This window comes from Triturus cristatus, chromosome 8, assembly GCF_964204655.1.
Source record: "Triturus cristatus chromosome 8, aTriCri1.1, whole genome shotgun sequence".
In the NCBI taxonomy this organism is placed as follows: domain Eukaryota; kingdom Metazoa; phylum Chordata; class Amphibia; order Caudata; family Salamandridae; genus Triturus; species Triturus cristatus.
Window position 1 is genome coordinate 55,304,763 of NC_140591.1, and position 19,139 is coordinate 55,323,901.

General features: G+C 37.5%; 10 non-coding genes across 10 annotated transcripts; all 10 read right to left on the reverse strand.

The window, feature by feature from the left end:
• Window positions 1-1,495: 1,495 nt before the first annotated feature.
• Window positions 1,496-1,568, reverse strand: TRNAF-GAA (transfer RNA phenylalanine (anticodon GAA)). Its single transcript has one exon. It is a non-coding gene; the product is annotated as a tRNA-Phe (tRNA).
• Window positions 1,569-4,412: 2,844 nt separating this feature from the next.
• TRNAF-GAA (transfer RNA phenylalanine (anticodon GAA)) lies at window positions 4,413-4,485 on the reverse strand. Its single transcript has one exon. It is a non-coding gene; the product is annotated as a tRNA-Phe (tRNA).
• A 1,096-nt stretch (window positions 4,486-5,581) lies between these two features.
• TRNAF-GAA (transfer RNA phenylalanine (anticodon GAA)) lies at window positions 5,582-5,654 on the reverse strand. Its single transcript has one exon. It is a non-coding gene; the product is annotated as a tRNA-Phe (tRNA).
• Window positions 5,655-7,330: 1,676 nt separating this feature from the next.
• On the reverse strand, window positions 7,331-7,403 carry TRNAF-GAA (transfer RNA phenylalanine (anticodon GAA)). Its single transcript has one exon. It is a non-coding gene; the product is annotated as a tRNA-Phe (tRNA).
• Window positions 7,404-8,497: 1,094 nt separating this feature from the next.
• On the reverse strand, window positions 8,498-8,570 carry TRNAF-GAA (transfer RNA phenylalanine (anticodon GAA)). The gene has a single exon. It is a non-coding gene; the product is annotated as a tRNA-Phe (tRNA).
• Window positions 8,571-10,246: 1,676 nt separating this feature from the next.
• Window positions 10,247-10,319, reverse strand: TRNAF-GAA (transfer RNA phenylalanine (anticodon GAA)). Its single transcript has one exon. It is a non-coding gene; the product is annotated as a tRNA-Phe (tRNA).
• Window positions 10,320-13,164: 2,845 nt separating this feature from the next.
• On the reverse strand, window positions 13,165-13,237 carry TRNAF-AAA (transfer RNA phenylalanine (anticodon AAA)). Its single transcript has one exon. It is a non-coding gene; the product is annotated as a tRNA-Phe (tRNA).
• A 1,096-nt stretch (window positions 13,238-14,333) lies between these two features.
• On the reverse strand, window positions 14,334-14,406 carry TRNAF-GAA (transfer RNA phenylalanine (anticodon GAA)). The gene has a single exon. It is a non-coding gene; the product is annotated as a tRNA-Phe (tRNA).
• A 1,675-nt stretch (window positions 14,407-16,081) lies between these two features.
• TRNAF-GAA (transfer RNA phenylalanine (anticodon GAA)) lies at window positions 16,082-16,154 on the reverse strand. The gene has a single exon. It is a non-coding gene; the product is annotated as a tRNA-Phe (tRNA).
• A 2,844-nt stretch (window positions 16,155-18,998) lies between these two features.
• Window positions 18,999-19,071, reverse strand: TRNAF-GAA (transfer RNA phenylalanine (anticodon GAA)). The gene has a single exon. It is a non-coding gene; the product is annotated as a tRNA-Phe (tRNA).
• Window positions 19,072-19,139: the final 68 nt, after the last annotated feature.

The following is a 19,139-nucleotide window of genomic DNA, read 5'->3' on the forward strand; positions in this document are numbered from 1 at the left end:
AGCACCATATTACACAGAGGTATTTGGCCTGAGTAGGTAAGCTATGTCATCTGAATACTGAAATCTGTGTTCAAGGAGAAGTGGAAGCTGATGCAGACAAGAGTTTACTTTACAAAAAAGCATGAAATAGGAAACATTTGTAGTCGAAGCTGAATGCAAGAGAGGTGGAAGCAAATTTAGAAGGAGGACAGAAAGACAATTCTATGTTGAATTGATCATGTTGTCGATCAGTTGATCAAATATTTTGATAAATAAAGAAAGAAAAACTTGAGCTGATACCAAGAAATATTTTGTGAGAAGCAAGAAACCTCTCAGACTTTTCCGAAACCCAGCATTGAACAAGGGACTTTTAGATTTTCAATCTAACACTCTCCCAACTGAGCTATTTCATCCAGCTGGCCATTTTGGCTTTCTGTTGTATTTTTGATAATTGTTAAAGATAAATGCAGACCCTGGTCATTCTATCTGCATGTGCAGTTATGTGTTAAATTGTCCAATGTTATTCAGCAGCTAAATTGGTCTGATGGGTGAATTTCCTTTTTAGGAGCCAAGTTAGTTAGAAGATGTTTGTAAACTATGAATGGACTTATACTCAGACACACAGACCTATGTGGCGAGGGTAGGCAAACTAGGTCATCTGACTACTAACAGTTTTGTATAAGGGGAACTCGAGGCTGATGCAGGCAAAGCTTTACTTTCAATTAAAGGAAGAATTGGCAAATAAAGCAGGTAAATTTGAATACAAGAGAGGTGGAAGCAAGTTTGACAGAAAGACAGAATGTAAAAAATATGTTGAAATGGTTGTCTTTTCGATCAGCTTGATAAAAGGTTTTGATCATTATAAACAACGTCAATATGAGTTGACTCCAAATAGCATTTGTGGCATGCAAAGCATAAGTTCAAAATGTGCCTAAACCCGGGATTGAACCAGGGACCTTTAGATCTTCAGTATACTGCTCTCCCAACTGAGCTATTTCATCCAGCTGGCAATTTTGGCTTTCTGTTGTATTTTTTATAATTGTTAAAGATAAATGCAGAACCTGGTCACTCTATCTGCATGTGCAGTTATGTGTTAAATTGTCCAGTATTATTCAGTAGCTAAATTGGTCTGATGGGTGAATTTCCTTTTTAGGAGCCAAGTTAGTTAGATGATGTTTGTAAACTATGAATGGACTTATACTCAGAAACACAGACCTATATGGCGAGGGTCGGCAAGCTAGGTCATCTGACTACTAACAGTTTTGTATAAGGGGAACTGGAGGCTGATGCAGGCAAAGCTTTACTTTCAATTAAAGGAAGAATTGGGAAATAAAGGAGGCAAAGTTGAATACAAGAGAGGTGGAAGCAAGTTTGAAAGAAAGACAGAAAGTAAATAATATGTTGAATTAATTGTATTGTCGATTATCTTGATAAAAGGTTTTGATCATTATAAACAAAGTCAATATGAGTTGACTCAAAATAGTCTTTGTGGCATGCAAAGCAGAAGTTCAAAATGTGCCGAAACCCGGGATCGAACCAGGGACCTTTAGATCTTCAGTCTAACACTCTCCCAACTGAGCTATTTCGGCCTGCCAGCAGCTATAGTATTCAGCCTCTTTTTTTGAACAATCCCAGAACAGAGATGCAGAACCTGGATTTTCAATCTGAGGTTAGAGCTGTGTTTTAATGTGTCCTGCATTGTTCAGCAGCTAACTGGTGAAATGGGTGAGTAGCGTTTTTGGGATAAATGTTAGGTCGTTTTTCTTTTAAAACTCTGAGTGGACCAGCACTGTATTACACAGACGTATGTCGCCTGAGTAGGTAAGCTATGTCATCTCAATACTGACAACTTTGTTCAAGGAGAAGTGAAAGCTGATGCAGACAAGAGTTTACTTTGAAAAAAGTATAAAATGGGATAAATTTGTCATCAAAGTTGATGGCAAGAGAGGTGGAAGCAAGTTTAGAAGGAGGACAGAAAGACAACTTTTTGTTGAAGTTATCATGTTGTTGATCAGTTGATAAAATATTTTGAGAAATAAAGAAAAAAAAACTAGAGCTGATTTCAAGAAATATTTTGCAAGAATGTAGGATCCCCTCGCACTGTGCTGAAAGTCAGGATTGAATCAGGTACCTTAAGCTCTTCAGTCTAACGATCTCCCAACTGAGATATTTCAGCCAACAAGTCCCTGTGGCCTCCTGATGTATTATTAATAATTGTAGACGATACATACAGAACCTGGTCATTCTATTTTCGTTTATAGTTATGTGTTAAAGTGTCCAGTATCATTCAGCAGGTAACTTGGTCTGATGAGTGAATATCCTTTTTAGGGGACAATGTAGGTAGAATTTTTTTTTCTAAACTCTGAATTGACTTATACTCTGAAACACAGACCTATATGGCCAGGGTGTACAAGCTATGTCATCTGACTACTGACAGTTTTGTATAAGGGGAATTGGAGGCTGATGCAGGCAAAGCTTTACTTTAAAATAAAGCAAGAAGTTTCAAATAAATGAGGCATAGTTGAATACAAGAGAGGTGGAAGCAAGTTTGAAAAGAAGACAGAAAGTAAATAATATGTTGAATTGATTGTGTTGTTGATCAGATTGATAAAAGGTTTTGATAAAGAAGAGCGTTGATTTAACTCCAAACAGCTTTTGTGACATGAAAAGCATAAGTTGAAATAGTGCCGAAACCCGGGATAGAACCAGGGACCTTTAGATCTTCAGTCTAACGCTCTCCCAACTGAGCTATTTCGGCCTGCTGGTAGTTTGGGTCTTCATCCTTTCTTTTAAACTTCCCAAGAAAATAGATGCTCAACCTCATGCTAGAGCTATGTTTTAAGATGTCCTGTATCATTCATCAGTTAACGGGTGCAATAGGTAAATAGCATTTTTCGGATCCAGGTTAGGTAGCTTTTTTTTTTACTCTGAATGGACTAGCACCATATTACACAGAGGTATTTAGCCTGAGTAGGTAAGCTATGTCATCTGAATACTGAAATCTGTGTTCAAGGAGAAGTGGAAGCTGATGCAGACAAGAGTTTACTTTACAAAAAAGCATGAAATAGGAAACATTTGTAGTCGAAGCTGAATGCAAGAGAGGTGGAAGCAAATTTAGAAGGAGGACAGAAAGACAATTCTATGTTGAATTGATCATGTTGTCGATCAGTTGATCAAATATTTTGATAAATAAAGAAAGAAAAACTTGAGCTGATACCAAGAAATATTTTGTGAGAAGCAAGAAACCTCTCAGACTTTTCCGAAACCCAGCATTGAACAAGGGACTTTTAGATTTTCAATCTAACACTCTCCCAACTGAGCTATTTCATCCAGCTGGCCATTTTGGCTTTCTGTTGTATTTTTGATAATTGTTAAAGATAAATGCAGACCCTGGTCATTCTATCTGCATGTGCAGTTATGTGTTAAATTGTCCAATATTATTCAGCAGCTAAATTGGTCTGATGGGTGAATTTCCTTTTTAGGAGCCAAGTTAGTTAGAAGATGTTTGTAAACTATGAATGGACTTATACTCAGACACACAGACCTATATGGCGAGGGTAGGCAAACTAGGTCATCTGACTACTAACAGTTTTGTATAAGGGGAACTCGAGGCTGATGCAGGCAAAGCTTTACTTTCAATTAAAGGAAGAATTGGCAAATAAAGCAGGTAAAGTTGAATACAAGAGAGGTGGAAGCAAGTTTGACAGAAAGACAGAATGTAAAAAATATGTTGAAATGGTTGTCTTTTCGATCAGCTTGATAAAAGGTTTTGATCATTATAAACAACGTCAATATGAGTTGACTCCAAATAGCATTTGTGGCATGCAAAGCAGAAGTTCAAAATGTGCCTAAACCCGGGATTGAACCAGGGACCTTTAGATCTTCAGTCTACTGCTCTCCCAACTGAGCTATTTCATCCAGCTGGCAATTTTGGCTTTCTGTTGTATTTTTTATAATTGTTAAAGATAAATGCAGAACCTGGTCACTCTATCTGCATGTGCAGTTATGTGTTAAATTGTCCAGTATTATTCAGTAGCTAAATTGGTCTGATGGGTGAATTTCCTTTTTAGGAGCCAAGTTAGTTAGATGATGTTTGTAAACTATGAATGGACTTATACTCAGAAACACAGACCTATATGGCGAGGGTCGGCAAGCTAGGTCATCTGACTACTAACAGTTTTGTATAAGGGGAACTGGAGGCTGATGCAGGCAAAGCTTTACTTTCAATTAAAGGAAGAATTGGGAAATAAAGGAGGCAAAGTTGAATACAAGAGAGGTGGAAGCAAGTTTGAAAGAAAGACAGAAAGTAAATAATATGTTGAATTAATTGTATTGTCGATTATCTTGATAAAAGGTTTTGATCATTATAAACAAAGTCAATATGAGTTGACTCAAAATAGTCTTTGTGGCATGCAAAGCAGAAGTTCAAAATGTGCCGAAACCCGGGATCGAACCAGGGACCTTTAGATCTTCAGTCTAACACTCTCCCAACTGAGCTATTTCGGCCTGCCAGCAGCTATAGTATTCAGCCTCATTTTTTGAACAATCCCAGAACAGAGATGCAGAACCTGGATTTTCAATCTGAGGTTAGAGCTGTGTTTTAATGTGTCCTGCATTGTTCAGCAGCTAACTGGTGAAATGGGTGAGTAGCGTTTTTGGGATAAATGTTAGGTTGTTTTTCTTTTAAAACTCTGAGTGGACCAGCACTGTATTACACAGACGTATGTCGCCTGAGTAGGTAAGCTATGTCATCTCAATACTGACAACTTTGTTCAAGGAGAAGTGAAAGCTGATGCAGACAAGAGTTTACTTTGAAAAAAGTATAAAATGGGATAAATTCGTCATCAAAGTTGATGGCAAGAGAGGTGGAAGCAAGTTTAGAAGGAGGACAGAAAGACAACTTTTTGTTGAAGTTATCATGTTGTTGATCAGTTGATAAAATATTTTGAGAAATAAAGAAAAAAAAACTAGAGCTGATTTCAAGAAATATTTTGCAAGAATGTAGGATCCCCTCGCACTGTGCTGAAAGTCAGGATTGAATCAGGTACCTTAAGCTCTTCAGTCTAACGATCTCCCAACTGAGATATTTCAGCCAAAAAGTCCCTGTGGCCTCCTGATGTATTATTAATAATTGTAGACGATACATACAGAACCTGGTCATTCTATTTTCGTTTATAGTTATGTGTTAAAGTGTCCAGTATCATTCAGCAGGTAACTTGGTCTGATGAGTGAATATCCTTTTTAGGGGACAAGGTAGGTAGAATTTTTTTTTCTAAACTCTGAATTGACTTATACTCTGAAACACAGACCTATATGGCCAGGGTGTACAAGCTATGTCATCTGACTACTGACAGTTTTGTATAAGGGGAATTGGAGGCTGATGCAGGCAAAGCTTTACTTTAAAATAAAGCAAGAAGTTGCAAATAAATGAGGCATAGTTGAATACAAGAGAGGTGGAAGCAAGTTTGAAAGGAAGACGGAAAGTAAATAATATGTTGAATTGATTGTGTTGTTGATCAGATTGATAAAAGGTTTTGATAAAGAAGAGCGTTGATTTAACTCCAAACAGCTTTTGTGACATGAAAAGCAGAAGTTGAAATTGTGCCGAAACCCGGGATTGAACCAGGGACCTTTAGATCTTCAGTCTAACGCTCTCCCAGCTGAGCTATTTCGGCCTGCTGGTAGTTTGGGTCTTCATCCTTTCTTTTAAACTTCCCAAGAAAATAGATGCTCAACCTCATGCTAGAGCTATGTTTTAAGATGTCCTGTATCATTCATCACTTAACGGGTGCAATAGGTAAATAGCATTTTTCGGATCCAGGTTAGGTAGCTTTTGTTTTTTACTCTGAATGGACTAGCACCATATTACACAGAGGTATTTGGCCTGAGTAGGTAAGCTATGTCATCTGAATACTGAAATCTGTGTTTAAGGAGAAGTGGAAGCTGATGCAGACAAGAGTTTACTTTACAAAAAAGCATGAAATAGGAAACATTTGTAGTCGAAGCTGAATGCAAGAGAGGTGGAAGCAAATTTAGAAGGAGGACAGAAAGACAATTCTATGTTGAATTGATCATGTTGTCGATCAGTTGATCAAATATTTTGATAAATAAAGAAAGAAAAACTTGAGCTGATACCAAGAAATATTTTGTGAGAAGCAAGAAACCTCTCAGACTTTTCCGAAACCCAGCATTGAACAAGGGACTTTTAGATTTTCAATCTAACACTCTCCCAACTGAGCTATTTCATCCAGCTGGCCATTTTGGCTTTCTGTTGTATTTTTGATAATTGTTAAAGATAAATGCAGACCCTGGTCATTCTATCTGCATGTGCAGTTATGTGTTAAATTGTCCAATATTATTCAGCAGCTAAATTGGTCTGATGGGTGAATTTCCTTTTTAGGAGCCAAGTTAGTTAGAAGATGTTTGTAAACTATGAATGGACTTATACTCAGACACACAGACCTATATGGCGAGGGTAGGCAAACTAGGTCATCTGACTACTAACAGTTTTGTATAAGGGGAACTCGAGGCTGATGCAGGCAAAGCTTTACTTTCAATTAAAGGAAGAATTGGCAAATAAAGCAGGTAAAGTTGAATACAAGAGAGGTGGAAGCAAGTTTGACAGAAAGACAGAATGTAAAAAATATGTTGAAATGGTTGTCTTATCGATCAGCTTGATAAAAGGTTTTGATCATTATAAACAACGTCAATATGAGTTGACTCCAAATAGCATTTGTGGCATGCAAAGCAGAAGTTCAAAATGTGCCTAAACCCGGGATTGAACCAGGGACCTTTAGATCTTCAGTCTACTGCTCTCCCAACTGAGCTATTTCATCCAGCTGGCAATTTTGGCTTTCTGTTGTATTTTTTATAATTGTTAAAGAAAAATGCAGAACCTGGTCACTCTATCTGCATGTGCAGTTATGTGTTAAATTGTCCAGTATTATTCAGTAGCTAAATTGGTCTGATGGGTGAATTTCCTTTTTAGGAGCCAAGTTAGTTAGATGATGTTTGTAAACTATGAATGGACTTATACTCAGAAACACAGACCTATATGGCGAGGGTCGGCAAGCTAGGTCATCTGACTACTAACAGTTTTGTATAAGGGGAACTGGAGGCTGATGCAGGCAAAGCTTTACTTTCAATTAAAGGAAGAATTGGGAAATAAAGGAGGCAAAGTTGAATACAAGAGAGGTGGAAGCAAGTTTGAAAGAAAGACAGAAAGTAAATAATATGTTGAATTAATTGTATTGTCGATTATCTTGATAAAAGGTTTTGATCATTATAAACAAAGTCAATATGAGTTGACTCAAAATAGTCTTTGTGGCATGCAAAGCAGAAGTTCAAAATGTGCCGAAACCCGGGATCGAACCAGGGACCTTTAGATCTTCAGTCTAACGCTCTCCCAACTGAGCTATTTCGGCCTGCCAGCAGCTATAGTATTCAGCCTCTTTTTTTGAACAATCCCAGAACAGAGATGCAGAACCTGGATTTTCAATCTGAGGTTAGAGCTGTGTTTTAATGTGTCCTGCATTGTTCAGCAGCTAACTGGTGAAAGGGTGAGTAGCGTTTTTGGGATAAATGTTAGGTCGTTTTTCTTTTAAAACTCTAAGTGGACCAGCACTGTATTACACAGACGTATGTCGCCTGAGTAGGTAAGCTATGTCATCTCAATACTGACAACTTTGTTCAAGGAGAAGTGAAAGCTGATGCAGACAAGAGTTTACTTTGAAAAAAGTATAAAATGGGATAAATTCGTCATCAAAGTTGATGGCAAGAGAGGTGGAAGCAAGTTTAGAAGGAGGACAGAAAGACAACTTTTTGTTGAAGTTATCATGTTGTTGATCAGTTGATAAAATATTTTGAGAAATAAAAAAAAAAAACTAGAGCTGATTTCAAGAAATATTTTGCAAGAATGTAGGATCCCCTCGCACTGTGCTGAAAGTCAGGATTGAATCAGGTACCTTAAGCTCTTCAGTCTAACGATCTCCCAACTGAGATATTTCAGCCAACAAGTCCCTGTGGCCTCCTGATGTATTATTAATAATTGTAGACGATACATACAGAACCTGGTCATTCTATTTTCGTTTATAGTTATGTGTTAAAGTGTCCAGTATCATTCAGCAGGTAACTTGGTCTGATGAGTGAATATCCTTTTTAGGGGACAAGGTAGGTAGAATTTTTTTTTCTAAACTCTGAATTGACTTATACTCTGAAACACAGACCTATATGGCCAGGGTGTACAAGCTATGTCATCTGACTACTGACAGTTTTGTATAAGGGGAACTGGAGGCTGATGCAGGCAAAGCTTTACTTTAAAATAAAGCAAGAAGTTGCAAATAAATGAGGCATAGTTGAATACAAGAGAGGTGGAAGCAAGTTTGAAAGGAAGACAGAAAGTAAATAATATGTTGAATTGATTGTGTTGTTGATCAGATTGATAAAAGGTTTTGATAAAGAAGAGCGTTGATTTAACTCCAAACAGCTTTTGTGACATGAAAAGCAGAAGTTGAAATTGTGCCGAAACCCGGGATTGAACCAGGGACCTTTAGATCTTCAGTCTAACGCTCTCCCAACTGAGCTATTTCGGCCTGCTGGTAGTTTGGGTCTTCATCCTTTCTTTTAAACTTCCCAAGAAAATAGATGCTCAACCTCATGCTAGAGCTATGTTTTAAGATGTCCTGTATCATTCACCAGTTAACGGGTGCAATAGGTAAATAGCATTTTTCGGATCCAGGTTAGGTAGCTTTTGTTTTTTACTCTGAATGGACTAGCACCATATTACACAGAGGTATTTGGCCTGAGTAGGTAAGCTATGTCATCTGAATACTGAAATCTGTGTTCAAGGAGAAGTGGAAGCTGATGCAGACAAGAGTTTACTTTACAAAAAAGCATGAAATAGGAAACATTTGTAGTCGAAGCTGAATGCAAGAGAGGTGGAAGCAAATTTAGAAGGAGGACAGAAAGACAATTCTATGTTGAATTGATCATGTTGTCGATCAGTTGATCAAATATTTTGATAAATAAAGAAAGAAAAACTTGAGCTGATACCAAGAAATATTTTGTGAGAAGCAAGAAACCTCTCAGACTTTTCCGAAACCCAGCATTGAACAAGGGACTTTTAGATTTTCAATCTAACACTCTCCCAACTGAGCTATTTCATCCAGCTGGCCATTTTGGCTTTCTGTTGTATTTTTAATAATTGTTAAAGATAAATGCAGACCCTGGTCATTCTATCTGCATGTGCAGTTATGTGTTAAATTGTCCAATATTATTCAGCAGCTAAATTGGTCTGATGGGTGAATTTCCTTTTTAGGAGCCAAGTTAGTTAGAAGATGTTTGTAAACTATGAATGGACTTATACTCAGACACACAGACCTATATGGCGAGGGTAGGCAAACTAGGTCATCTGACTACTAACAGTTTTGTATAAGGGGAACTCGAGGCTGATGCAGGCAAAGCTTTACTTTCAATTAAAGGAAGAATTGGCAAATAAAGCAGGTAAAGTTGAATACAAGAGAGGTGGAAGCAAGTTTGACAGAAAGACAGAATGTAAAAAATATGTTGAAATGGTTGTCTTATCGATCAGCTTGATAAATGGTTTTGATCATTATAAACAACGTCAATATGAGTTGACTCCAAATAGCATTTGTGGCATGCAAAGCAGAAGTTCAAAACGTGCCTAAACCCGGGATTGAACCAGGGACCTTTAGATCTTCAGTCTACTGCTCTACCAACTGAGCTATTTCATCCAGCTGGCAATTTTGGCTTTCTGTTGTATTTTTTATAATTGTTAAAGAAAAATGCAGAACCTGGTCACTCTATCTGCATGTGCAGTTATGTGTTAAATTGTCCAGTATTATTCAGTAGCTAAATTGGTCTGATGGGTGAATTTCCTTTTTAGGAGCCAAGTTAGTTAGATGATGTTTGTAAACTATGAATGGACTTATACTCAGAAACACAGACCTATATGGCGAGGGTCGGCAAGCTAGGTCATCTTACTACTAACAGTTTTGTATAAGGGGAACTGGAGGCTGATGCAGGCAAAGCTTTACTTTCAATTAAAGGAAGAATTGGGAAATAAAGGAGGCAAAGTTGAATACAAGAGAGGTGGAAGCAAGTTTGAAAGAAAGACAGAAAGTAAATAATATGTTGAATTAATTGTATTGTCGATTATCTTGATAAAAGGTTTTGATCATTATAAACAAAGTCAATATGAGTTGACTCAAAATAGTCTTTGTAGCATGCAAAGCAGAAGTTCAAAATGTGCCGAAACCCGGGATCAAACCAGGGACCTTTAGATCTTCAGTCTAACGCTCTCCCAACTGAGCTATTTCGGCCTGCCAGCAGCTATAGTATTCAGCCTCTTTTTTTGAACAATCCCAGAACAGAGATGCAGAACCTGGATTTTCAATCTGAGGTTAGAGCTGTGTTTTAATGTGTCCTGCATTGTTCAGCAGCTAACTGGTGAAAGGGTGAGTAGCGTTTTTGGGATAAATGTTAGGTCGTTTTTCTTTTAAAACTCTAAGTGGACCAGCACTGTATTACACAGACGTATGTCGCCTGAGTAGGTAAGCTATGTCATCTCAATACTGACAACTTTGTTCAAGGAGAAGTGAAAGCTGATGCAGACAAGAGTTTACTTTGAAAAAAGTATAAAATGGGATAAATTTGTCATCAAAGTTGATGGCAAGAGAGGTGGAAGCAAGTTTAGAAGGAGGACAGAAAGACAACTTTTTGTTGAAGTTATCATGTTGTTGATCAGTTGATAAAATATTTTGAGAAATAAAGGAAAAAAAACCTAGAGCTGATTTCAAGAAATATTTTGCAAGAATGTAGGATCCCCTCGCACTGTGCTGAAAGTCAGGATTGAATCAGGTACCTTAAGCTCTTCAGTCTAACGATCTCCCAACTGAGATATTTCAGCCAACAAGTCCCTGTGGCCTCCTGATGTATTATTAATAATTGTAGACGATACATACAGAACCTGGTCATTCTATTTTCGTTTATAGTTATGTGTTAAAGTGTCCAGTATCATTCAGCAGGTAACTTGGTCTGATGAGTGAATATCCTTTTTAGGGGACAATGTAGGTAGAATTTTTTTTTCTAAACTCTGAATTGACTTATACTCTGAAACACAGACCTATATGGCCAGGGTGTACAAGCTATGTCATCTGACTACTGACAGTTTTGTATAAGGGGAATTGGAGGCTGATGCAGGCAAAGCTTTACTTTAAAATAAAGCAAGAAGTTTCAAATAAATGAGGCATAGTTGAATACAAGAGAGGTGGAAGCAAGTTTGAAAGGAAGACAGAAAGTAAATAATATGTTGAATTGATTGTGTTGTTGATCAGATTGATAAAAGGTTTTGATAAAGAAGAGCGTTGATTTAACTCCAAACAGCTTTTGTGACATGAAAAGCAGAAGTTGAAATTGCGCCGAAACCCGGGATTGAAGCAGGGACCTTTAGATCTTCAGTCTAACGCTCTCCCAACTGAGCTATTTCGGCCTGCTGGTAGTTTGGGTCTTCATCCTTTCTTTTAAACTTCCCAAGAAAATAGATGCTCAACCTCATGCTAGAGCTATGTTTTAAGATGTCCTGTATCATTCATCAGTTAACGGGTGCAATAGGTAAATAGCATTTTTCGGATCCAGGTTAGGTAGCTTTTGTTTTTTACTCTGAATGAACTAGCACCATATTACACAGAGGTATTTGGCCTGAGTAGGTAAGCTATGTCATCTGAATACTGAAATCTGTGTTCAAGGAGAAGTGGAAGCTGATGCAGACAAGAGTTTACTTTACAAAAAAGCATGAAATAGGAAACATTTGTAGTCGAAGCTGAATGCAAGAGAGGTGGAAGCAAATTTAGAAGGAGGACAGAAAGACAATTCTATGTTGAATTGATCATGTTGTCGATCAGTTGATCAAATATTTTGATAAATAAAGAAAGAAAAACTTGAGCTGATACCAAGAAATATTTTGTGAGAAGCAAGAAACCTCTCAGACTTTTCCGAAACCCAGCATTGAACAAGGGACTTTTAGATTTTCAATCTAACACTCTCCCAACTGAGCTATTTCATCCAGCTGGCCATTTTGGCTTTCTGTTGTATTTTTGATAATTGTTAAAGATAAATGCAGACCCTGGTCATTCTATCTGCATGTGCAGTTATGTGTTAAATTGTCCAATGTTATTCAGCAGCTAAATTGGTCTGATGGGTGAATTTCCTTTTTAGGAGCCAAGTTAGTTAGAAGATGTTTGTAAACTATGAATGGACTTATACTCAGACACACAGACCTATATGGCGAGGGTAGGCAAACTAGGTCATCTGACTACTAACAGTTTTGTATAAGGGGAACTCGAGGCTGATGCAGGCAAAGCTTTACTTTCAATTAAAGGAAGAATTGGCAAATAAAGCAGGTAAAGTTGAATACAAGAGAGGTGGAAGCAAGTTTGACAGAAAGACAGAATGTAAAAAATATGTTGAAATGGTTGTCTTTTCGATCAGCTTGATAAAAGGTTTTGATCATTATAAACAACGTCAATATGAGTTGACTCCAAATAGCATTTGTGGCATGCAAAGCAGAAGTTCAAAATGTGCCTAAACCCGGGATTGAACCAGGGACCTTTAGATCTTCAGTCTACTGCTCTCCCAACTGAGCTATTTCATCCAGCTGGCAATTTTGGCTTTCTGTTGTATTTTTTATAATTGTTAAAGAAAAATGCAGAACCTGGTCACTCTATCTGCATGTGCAGTTATGTGTTAAATTGTCCAGTATTATTCAGTAGCTAAATTGGTCTGATGGGTGAATTTCCTTTTTAGGAGCCAAGTTAGTTAGATGATGTTTGTAAACTATGAATGGACTTATACTCAGAAACACAGACCTATATGGCGAGGGTCGGCAAGCTAGGTCATCTGACTACTAACAGTTTTGTATAAGGGGAACTGGAGGCTGATGCAGGCAAAGCTTTACTTTCAATTAAAGGAAGAATTGGGAAATAAAGGAGGCAAAGTTGAATACAAGAGAGGTGGAAGCAAGTTTGAAAGAAAGACAGAAAGTAAATAATATGTTGAATTAATTGTATTGTCGATTATCTTGATAAAATGTTTTGATCATTATAAACAAAGTCAATATGAGTTGACTCAAAATAGTCTTTGTGGCATGCAAAGCAGAAGTTCAAAACGTGCCGAAACCCGGGATTGAACCAGGGACCTTTAGATCTTTAGTCTAACGCTCTCCCAACTGAGCTATTTCGGCCTGCCAGCAGCTATAGTATTCAGCCTCTTTTTTTGAACAATCCCAGAACAGAGATGCAGAACCTGGATTTTCAATCTGAGGTTAGAGCTGTGTTTTAATGTGTCCTGCATTGTTCAGCAGCTAACTGGTGAAATGGGCGAGTAGCGTTTTTGGGATAAATGTTAGGTCGTTTTTCTTTTAAAACTCTAAGTGGACCAGCACTGTATTACACAGACGTATGTCGCCTGAGTAGGTAAGCTATGTCATCTCAATACTGACAACTTTGTTCAAGGAGAAGTGAAAGCTGATGCAGACAAGAGTTTACTTTGAAAAAAGTATAAAATGGGATAAATTCGTCATCAAAGCTGATGGCAAGAGAGGTGGAAGCAAGTTTAGAAGGAGGACAGAAAGACAACTTTTTGTTGAAGTTATCATGTTGTTGATCAGTTGATAAAATATTTTGAGAAATAAAGAAAAAAAAACTAGAGCTGATTTCAAGAAATATTTTGCAACAATGTAGGATCCCCTCGCACTGTGCTGAAAGTCAGGATTGAATCAGGTACCTTAAGCTCTTCAGTCTAACGATCTCCCAACTGAGATATTTCAGCCAACAAGTCCCTGTGGCCTCCTGATGTATTATTAATAATTGTAGACGATACATACAGAACCTGGTCATTCTATTTTCGTTTATAGTTATGTGTTAAAGTGTCCAGTATCATTCAGCAGGTAACTTGGTCTGATGAGTGAATATCCTTTTTAGGGGACAATGTAGGTAGAATTTTTTTTTCTAAACTCTGAATTGACTTATACTCTGAAACACAGACCTATATGGCCAGGGTGTACAAGCTATGTCATCTGACTACTGACAGTTTTGTATAAGGGGAATTGGAGGCTGATGCAGGCAAAGCTTTACTTTAAAATAAAGCAAGAAGTTGCAAATAAATGAGGCATAGTTGAATACAAGAGAGGTGGAAGCAAGTTTGAAAGGAAGACAGAAAGTAAATAATATGTTGAATTGATTGGAGTTAAATCAACGCTCTTCTTTATCAAAACCTTTTATCAATCTGATCAACAACACAAACAGCTTTTGTGACATGAAAAGCAGAGGTTGAAATTGTGCCGAAACCCGGGATTGAACCAGGGACCTTTAGATCTTCAGTCTAACGCTCTCCCAACTGAGCTATTTCGGCCTGCTGGTAGTTTGGGTCTTCATCCTTTCTTTTAAACTTCCCAAGAAAATAGATGCTCAACCTCATGCTAGAGCTATGTTTTAAGATGTCCTGTATCATTCATCAGTTAACGGGTGCAATAGGTAAATAGCATTTTTCGGATCCAGGTTAGGTAGCTTTTTTTTTTACTCTGAATGGACTAGCACCATATTACACAGAGGTATTTGGCCTGAGTAGGTAAGCTATGTCATCTGAATACTGAAATCTGTGTTCAAGGAGAAGTGGAAGCTGATGCAGACAAGAGTTTACTTTACAAAAAAGCATGAAATAGGAAACATTTGTAGTCGAAGCTGAATGCAAGAGAGGTGGAAGCAAATTTAGAAGGAGGACAGAAAGACAATTCTATGTTGAATTGATCATGTTGTCGATCAGTTGATCAAATATTTTGATAAATAAAGAAAGAAAAACTTGAGCTGATACCAAGAAATATTTTGTGAGAAGCAAGAAACCTCTCAGACTTTTCCGAAACCCAGCATTGAACAAGGGACTTTTAGATTTTCAATCTAACACTCTCCCAACTGAGCTATTTCATCCAGCTGGCCATTTTGGCTTTCTGTTGTATTTTTGATAATTGTTAAAGATAAATGCAGACCCTGGTCATTCTATCTGCATGTGCAGTTATGTGTTAAATTGTCCAATGTTATTCAGCAGCTAAATTGGTCTGATGGGTGAATTTCCTTTTTAGGAGCCAAGTTAGTTAGAAGATGTTTGTAAACTATGAATGGACTTATACTCAGACACACAGACCTATGTGGCGAGGGTAGGCAAACTAGGTCATCTGACTACTAACAGTTTTGTATAAGGGGAACTCGAGGCTGATGCAGGCAAAGCTTTACTTTCAATTAAAGGAAGAATTGGCAAATAAAGCAGGTAAATTTGAATACAAGAGAGGTGGAAGCAAGTTTGACAGAAAGACAGAATGTAAAAAATATGTTGAAATGGTTGTCTTTTCGATCAGCTTGATAAAAGGTTTTGATCATTATAAACAACGTCAATATGAGTTGACTCCAAATAGCATTTGTGGCATGCAAAGCATAAGTTCAAAATGTGCCTAAACCCGGGATTGAACCAGGGACCTTTAGATCTTCAGTATACTGCTCTCCCAACTGAGCTATTTCATCCAGCTGGCAATTTTGGCTTTCTGTTGTATTTTTTATAATTGTTAAAGATAAATGCAGAACCTGGTCACTCTATCTGCATGTGCAGTTATGTGTTAAATTGTCCAGTATTATTCAGTAGCTAAATTGGTCTGATGGGTGAATTTCCTTTTTAGGAGCCAAGTTAGTTAGATGATGTTTGTAAACTATGAATGGACTTATACTCAGAAACACAGACCTATATGGCGAGGGTCGGCAAGCTAGGTCATCTGACTACTAACAGTTTTGTATAAGGGGAACTGGAGGCTGATGCAGGCAAAGCTTTACTTTCAATTAAAGGAAGAATTGGGAAATAAAGGAGGCAAAGTTGAATACAAGAGAGGTGGAAGCAAGTTTGAAAGAAAGACAGAAAGTAAATAATATGTTGAATTAATTGTATTGTCGATTATCTTGATAAAAGGTTTTGATCATTATAAACAAAGTCAATATGAGTTGACTCAAAATAGTCTTTGTGGCATGCAAAGCAGAAGTTCAAAATGTGCCGAAACCCGGGATCGAACCAGGGACCTTTAGATCTTCAGTCTAACACTCTCCCAACTGAGCTATTTCGGCCTGCCAGCAGCTATAGTATTCAGCCTCTTTTTTTGAACAATCCCAGAACAGAGATGCAGAACCTGGATTTTCAATCTGAGGTTAGAGCTGTGTTTTAATGTGTCCTGCATTGTTCAGCAGCTAACTGGTGAAATGGGTGAGTAGCGTTTTTGGGATAAATGTTAGGTCGTTTTTCTTTTAAAACTCTGAGTGGACCAGCACTGTATTACACAGACGTATGTCGCCTGAGTAGGTAAGCTATGTCATCTCAATACTGACAACTTTGTTCAAGGAGAAGTGAAAGCTGATGCAGACAAGAGTTTACTTTGAAAAAAGTATAAAATGGGATAAATTTGTCATCAAAGTTGATGGCAAGAGAGGTGGAAGCAAGTTTAGAAGGAGGACAGAAAGACAACTTTTTGTTGAAGTTATCATGTTGTTGATCAGTTGATAAAATATTTTGAGAAATAAAGAAAAAAAAACTAGAGCTGATTTCAAGAAATATTTTGCAAGAATGTAGGATCCCCTCGCACTGTGCTGAAAGTCAGGATTGAATCAGGTACCTTAAGCTCTTCAGTCTAACGATCTCCCAACTGAGATATTTCAGCCAACAAGTCCCTGTGGCCTCCTGATGTATTATTAATAATTGTAGACGATACATACAGAACCTGGTCATTCTATTTTCGTTTATAGTTATGTGTTAAAGTGTCCAGTATCATTCAGCAGGTAACTTGGTCTGATGAGTGAATATCCTTTTTAGGGGACAATGTAGGTAGAATTTTTTTTTCTAAACTCTGAATTGACTTATACTCTGAAACACAGACCTATATGGCCAGGGTGTACAAGCTATGTCATCTGACTACTGACAGTTTTGTATAAGGGGAATTGGAGGCTGATGCAGGCAAAGCTTTACTTTAAAATAAAGCAAGCAGTTTCAAATAAATGAGGCATAGTTGAATACAAGAGAGGTGGAAGCAAGTTTGAAAAGAAGACAGAAAGTAAATAATATGTTGAATTGATTGTGTTGTTGATCAGATTGATAAAAGGTTTTGATAAAGAAGAGCGTTGATTTAACTCCAAACAGCTTTTGTGACATGAAAAGCATAAGTTGAAATAGTGCCGAAACCCGGGATAGAACCAGGGACCTTTAGATCTTCAGTCTAACGCTCTCCCAACTGAGCTATTTCGGCCTGCTGGTAGTTTGGGTCTTCATCCTTTCTTTTAAACTTCCCAAGAAAATAGATGCTCAACCTCATGCTAGAGCTATGTTTTAAGATGTCCTGTATCATTCATCAGTTAACGGGTGCAATAGGTAAATAGCATTTTTCGGATCCAGGTTAGGTAGCTTTTTTTTTTACTCTGAATGGACTAGCACCATATTACACAGAGGTATTTAGCCTGAGTAGGTAAGCTATGTCATCTGAATACTGAAATCTGTGTTCAAGGAGAAGTGGAAGCTGATGCAGACAAGAGTTTACTTTACAAAAAAGCATGAAATAGGAAACATTTGTAGTCGAAGCTGAATGCAAGAGAGGTGGAAGCAAATTTAGAAGGAGGACAGAAAGACAATTCTATGTTGAATTGATCATGTTGTCGATCAGTTGATCAAATATTTTGATAAATAAAGAAAGAAAAACTTGAGCTGATACCAAGAAATATTTTGTGAGAAGCAAGAAACCTCTCAGACTTTTCCGAAACCCAGCATTGAACAAGGGACTTTTAGATTTTCAATCTAACACTCTCCCAACTGAGCTATTTCATCCAGCTGGCCATTTTGGCTTTCTGTTGTATTTTTGATAATTGTTAAAGATAAATGCAGACCCTGGTCATTCTATCTGCATGTGCAGTTATGTGTTAAATTGTCCAATATTATTCAGCAGCTAAATTGGTCTGATGGGTGAATTTCCTTTTTAGGAGCCAAGTTAGTTAGAAGATGTTTGTAAACTATGAATGGACTTATACTCAGACACACAGACCTATATGGCGAGGGTAGGCAAACTAGGTCATCTGACTACTAACAGTTTTGTATAAGGGGAACTCGAGGCTGATGCAGGCAAAGCTTTACTTTCAATTAAAGGAAGAATTGGCAAATAAAGCAGGTAAAGTTGAATACAAGAGAGGTGGAAGCAAGTTTGACAGAAAGACAGAATGTAAAAAATATGTTGAAATGGTTGTCTTTTCGATCAGCTTGATAAAAGGTTTTGATCATTATAAACAACGTCAATATGAGTTGACTCCAAATAGCATTTGTGGCATGCAAAGCAGAAGTTCAAAATGTGCCTAAACCCGGGATTGAACCAGGGACCTTTAGATCTTCAGTCTACTGCTCTCCCAACTGAGCTATTTCATCCAGCTGGCAATTTTGGCTTTCTGTTGTATTTTTTATAATTGTTAAAGATAAATGCAGAACCTGGTCACTCTATCTGCATGTGCAGTTATGTGTTAAATTGTCCAGTATTATTCAGTAGCTAAATTGGTCTGATGGGTGAATTTCCTTTTTAGGAGCCAAGTTAGTTAGATGATGTTTGTAAACTATGAATGGACTTATACTCAGAAACACAGACCTATATGGCGAGGGTCGGCAAGCTAGGTCATCTGACTACTAACAGTTTTGTATAAGGGGAACTGGAGGCTGATGCAGGCAAAGCTTTACTTTCAATTAAAGGAAGAATTGGGAAATAAAGGAGGCAAAGTTGAATACAAGAGAGGTGGAAGCAAGTTTGAAAGAAAGACAGAAAGTAAATAATATGTTGAATTAATTGTATTGTCGATTATCTTGATAAAAGGTTTTGATCATTATAAACAAAGTCAATATGAGTTGACTCAAAATAGTCTTTGTGGCATGCAAAGCAGAAGTTCAAAATGTGCCGAAACCCGGGATCGAACCAGGGACCTTTAGATCTTCAGTCTAACACTCTCCCAACTGAGCTATTTCGGCCTGCCAGCAGCTATAGTATTCAGCCTCATTTTTTGAACAATCCCAGAACAGAGATGCAGAACCTGGAT